Source organism: Rhyacophila brunnea, unplaced genomic scaffold (assembly GCF_057557595.1).
Source record: "Rhyacophila brunnea isolate RB1 unplaced genomic scaffold, BYU_Rbru_1.0 scaffold_133, whole genome shotgun sequence".
Taxonomy (NCBI): Eukaryota; Metazoa; Arthropoda; class Insecta; order Trichoptera; family Rhyacophilidae; genus Rhyacophila; species Rhyacophila brunnea.
Genome location: NW_028232789.1, coordinates 915693 through 921483, shown reverse-complemented (window position 1 = coordinate 921483; position 5791 = coordinate 915693). Strand labels below are relative to the sequence as shown.

The window sequence follows — 5791 nt, the reverse complement described above, 5'->3', positions numbered from 1 at the left end:
AACCGTAATTGTATCAATATACAGTTGTTTACATGCTGAATAAAAACTTTAATTGCCATTTCTCTTATAATATTTTTTTAAGATAAAGTTATTGTATATTTTATTGTAAATAATGCACAAAATACACGCATTACAATGATGTAGGTAGTAATTAGCATAAGTTCTAGATCTTTGAGCTAGTTAAGTATATAATTGATAGATGAATCCTTCGAAACAAATTTTAGCGATTTATAAAATGTATAATCTATATTGTTACATGAGAATACTTTCTTTGTGAATCAGCCATTTTCATTGATTTTTATGGGAATACGAGACTAAATTCACTAAGTAGAATACAAAAAGGTTTTTCATAACTTTTATAATCATAAAATAAAGCACACCAATATTTATGAACTTTTATACTGAGAATTTCAACCATTTGAAAGATAATCGCATTACCACTATATAATATTTATGCTATATATGTATATTTTATGTGTGATTATATACATCGATGCATGTAAAATTTGTTTTGAAAAATAAAGTACTGACCATTATACTATTAAAATTAGATTTGACCTTTTACTAAAATTTTAAAATAAATAAATTATCAAAAAGCTGGTTTTATCCTTGATGATCATAATATGTTCTTCAAATCAAGTTACATAAAATAAAAAAAACTTACCAAGTTAGGATAGTTTTGTTTAGTAATTCTTAAGTAAATTTGTATTTTTTTATATATATCTTAAGCTCGAGCCAAAAACATAATTCGCATATTATTTTTGGAATTCTCGCATTCGTACCCAGAAAAATAACTGTTATTGTGCCCTATTATTCTCATAAAATGAATTATATATAGATGTGAAGACCAGCAAACATTATAATCATAAAAAAACAATTCTTATTGTAGTATATTCGAAATATATTATATTTGATATGAATTTTCGAAGTAAATATCTTTATACTAATTTCGTCATGTCTTTAGAATTGGATTTTTTTTCATGTGTCATAAGATTAGCATTTTATTATCTTACCATTGGTTCATACACAAAAATTCAAAGAAAGAAAATTATATAGAATTTAACCTTCTGTGAGCTATTTCTGGAAAATAATATTATATATCAAAAAAACCAAATATTTTTTTATTTAGGGCTTTAAATTGACCCATTTGGATTATTTTTTCCAATATCGCTATTTCAACTTGAAAAAATCATAATCAAATTCAAGAAAATGCCATTTCATGGGTTAAAATTATATTTAAATACCATGAAAATTGAAAATCATATTTTAAATGATATAATAATGGCCCTTTGTGCTAATAATATCTCAAGAACAACACAAGTCTAGTGATTAAATTATAAAAACATACCTATATTAAATAATATGTACACTTTCTATATATATATTTAAGGAGCAAAAATTCATACAAAGGATCGAAAAATAATATATAGACGCCTTTCTATGAATTGAGAAAAAGAAAAAGTGGTTTTTGCTGCAATAAAACACGAAATTAATTATTAAAAACAATGAAATGCTGAAAATATATAATATACATCATCATGGATTTTAGAATATATTATTAATACATGATAACAGGTTTATTGATTTTTTAAAAATAAAAATAGATTGATTAATACATGGGTGTACAAGGGTAATCAAAAAAACCATTATAATTTCTTACCCTGCATTTAAATATTGCGCAGATAGAAGAATGAATTGATATTCAGTGAATACTATATACCCGGTTATAATCGATTAAGAATAGAAATATCTTTATATATTCGAGTTCATAATTTTTCACTGTTGTGTCATTTATTTTACCAAAATTCGTTAAAATATAAAAAAAAATGTATGGGATGAAACTAGTCATAAATATTCCATCATGTATATTCGTTAAAATATTAAAAAAACCTATGTGATAAAAACAGTCATAAATATTCTATTATGTATATTCGTTAAAATATAAAAAAAATTGTTTGATAAAAACATTGTTAAATATTCTATCATGTATATTCGTGAAAATATAAAAAAATGTGCATACAACTGTTTTAAATATTCCATTGTGAATATTTATTAAAATATAAAAAAATGTGCTAAAAACTGTCATAAATATTTCATTATGGATATTCGTTAAAATATAAAAAAAAGCATGTGATAAAAATTTTAGATTATAAATTTCTCTGTTATTATTTGTAGAATAGATAGATTTTTTCAATTAGTTAAATTTGATAGAAGTAAAATTTTATTGTCAGAATAATTATGTGAATTTACAAGGCCCTCTATAAATGGCAGACGTACCTTCGAACACAGACCCGATTTCCGATAATGATATAAGTCTTTTACTAGCATATTCAAGGCCCTACCATCATGAAGCGATTCAAGACATTGAGTCACAGATATCACAAGTATTTGATTCTATACAACTCAGGCTCGGCCTGCGAGAAGTTGAAACAGGACTAGCACCACCGACACTCTGGGATTTAGCTGGTGATCGAAAATCAATGAATGAAGAAAGTATATTGATAGTTGCTCGTCTAAATAAGGTACTTCCGCCAGAGGAAACCGTGGAGAAAGCACCAACAACGAGTAAAAGCAATGAAACACGATTTATGATAAGTCTCAAGCAAATGGCGAAGTTTATTGTTGGCAAGAGTTCTAAAGTTAATTTAGAAGATCTTTCAGAAGGAATACGGGTTGGTGTTGATAGAACAAAATACCAAATCAGATTGCCATTGCCAAGAAAGATAGATTCATCAGTCACCGCTATGCAAGTCGAAGAGAGGCCTGATGTGACATATCAAGACATTGGTGGTTGTAAAGAAGAGATCGAGAAAATAAAGGAAGTGGTGGAAATACCATTACTTAATCCAGAAAAATATATTCGATTAGGAATTGATCCACCGAAAGGAGTATTACTTTTTGGACCACCTGGAACAGGAAAGACACTTCTTGCACGAGCAGTCGCAAACAGAACTGATGCATGTTTTATTCGAGTAATAGGATCTGAGCTTGTACAAAAATATGTCGGTGAAGGTGCAAGGATGGTTCGTGAAATATTTGCTCTAGCAAGATCTAAAAAGGCAGCCATTATATTTTTTGATGAGGTGGATGCTTTTGGTGGCACAAGATTTGAGTCTGGGAATGATAATGAGGTTCAGAGAACTATGCTCGAGCTTATTAATCAATTGGATGGTTTTGACAGTCGTGGAAATGTTAAGGTTATTATGGCTACAAATAGACCTGATACTCTTGATCCTGCTCTTTTAAGGCCGGGAAGACTTGATAGAAAAGTTGAATTCGGGCTGCCTGATCTTGAAGGAAGAGTCCGAATACTAAATATTCATTCGGGTAAAATGTGTGTCGAAAAGGGTATTAGGTTCGAATTGGTTGCTAGGCTTTGCATAAATGCAACAGGGGCGGAATTAAGAAGCGTGTGCACTGAGGCGGGAATGTTCGCTATACGTGAAAGAAGGCGCGTAGCTACTGAAAAGGATTTCTTAAATGCTGTTGATAAAGTCATCAAAGGCTATGCTAAATTTAGTGCTACTCCAAGGTATATGACATACAATTAAAAAATACTTGGTGTATCCTAATTATATTGTTTTTGCTGACTTCACACATTACTTAACCCTTTTAAATTTTTATTTATGGGTTATATTTTTATGCTTTTTTCATCTTGCACTGGTTGATTCATTTCTTATGAAGCCAGCGTACCAATATCTCATCTATTGAATACATTAATTTATTTATAAATAATCTTTACCCTTTTATCTTCCTTCTCATAGAAATAAACGTACATATCATAGTTTTTCGTATATTTCGCTGTATTGAATATTTATTGAAGGTGGAGCCTGCTCACAAACAATGGGTTTTCAGAACACAATTGAGTAAATAACCCTTGAAAGAAGAAAATTATAAATATGATAAGATGGAAAGTGATTTCTGCTAAATCTGTTCTAAATAGTAATCTAAAGTCATCCTTTAACAACAATAAATAGCCAAAAATCAAATTAACCCATAAATAAAATAAAAATATATCGCGGTTTTGAATCATCAAACATGAAACTCATATCATTTGATAGAAAATTGGCTGTTCTTATGAATTTATCAAGGTTGACATAAAAAAATTCATTAAGGATTTTGCAATATTCCGAATTTGCTAGCTATAATTTAGTAAAGCAAATTGATCAATGAATAAATATAGCCCATAAATAAAATAAATCATGTATCGTGGTTTTTATCATTATGAGCTTTAAATAATATATTTTGTATGAAGAAGAGCAGCAAATGAGAACTGATCAAGGTAAGATGTGAAAAAATGCATTAAGGGGTTTTAAATTTTCCATTTGGCTTTCTATATCTTAGCAGGGGGGAAATTATTGATTCAAAAACTCTTAACCCATATGATAAACGGCATACAATGGTTTTTTCTTGGTATAAATAAATCAAAAAATGTTTAATGTTTTTTATTATTATCTAAGATACGGATCTGACTCAAAAGATCATGATAAAATCCTATTTATTTACCCTATTAAATATCTTTTGCGGGTTTAGAATATAGCTTTCTTATATCAAAAATAATATTTAGAATGCATTTGTTGGCAAGCTTGAATTTATTAATGAATTAATTTGTGTTTTAACTTTCCATTTTCGTTCAAGCAAATCTTATAATGGCTCTAATGAAATTATTTGCTTTATACTTCTTCTGCCAAAATCTTTACAATCTTCTTCTTCATGGCTTATAAATTCGAGTGTTTTCACAATCTTGTTGTTTATACGTACCCTTATAACGACTAGCAGTCCTAAATATTTATACTACTTATATTATTTTGTGACCATATCATTCCATTTTACGACAAATGGTACTATGGACGGGATTATAAATTATTATTTAATTATACCCACCTCTGTCTGCCCATTATTCCTGTCAATAAAATTGCATAGCGGCTGTTGAAAAGCAATATAATGTTTATATCGGTAAAAATATAAACAATTGATAAAAAAAAATACCATAAGTCTGTGAATTCTTGTGATTCTATTTTCAATAAAACTCTTCTAATAATCTGACCCTCAGCTCACACATTAGCCCTTTATAAGATTAATAATCCATTAAGTTCATTAAGAAATATCTCAATCTCTTGTGCATGCTTACATATATCTGTCAATAAAGCTATATGCAAGACTCATTTTATCATGTCAATAACCTTTGACTCCATAGATTTGTAACTTATATGTTCATCAGTGTAAACCATAGAAGATCTCGACCCTTTCAAAGATTACTAAATTCTAAGCATATGTTCGTTAATTTTCGATATAATCGGTCCAAAAACGGTGATTCTTTTGCTGTGATTCCATTCTACCAAATAAAAAATTTGCTTTTTGTAAGGAAGCTAACATCATCTGTTTTAGCTTAATTTTTTGTTAAGAATCGTCTTATTCATCTGTAGAGGCCCTCTGGACCTTTTAATTTCTCGCATAATCATTTTAAATGATCTTGAGACCCTCAAATATAGGTATTAAATTTAATTAAGTAGACCTGCGTTTAATTTTGAAAAGGTCAAATATACGGGTGATTTGTGCCATAAAAACAAAAAATTATATTTTTATTCGGATAAAACATTATAAAATAACGTAATCTTCTCTTATGAGGTCAACTTATTGTTTTAGAATACACAATCTATATTTTAACCTCGTCAGAAAAGCGGTTTGCGTACTTTTTCGATTTTTATAGCCTCTTAAAGACTAAATGAACGGCATTAACGTGTTTATTTATTTGTTTTTTATTCGGGCAAATAAAAGCTCAAAATTATTC

General features: G+C 28.5%; 1 pseudogene; it reads left to right on the top strand.

Annotated features, from left to right (window-relative positions):
* The first annotated feature begins 2264 nt into the window (after positions 1-2264).
* On the top strand, positions 2265-3551 carry LOC147076046 (26S proteasome regulatory subunit 7 pseudogene; annotated as a pseudogene).
* The last annotated feature ends 2240 nt before the right edge of the window (positions 3552-5791 follow it).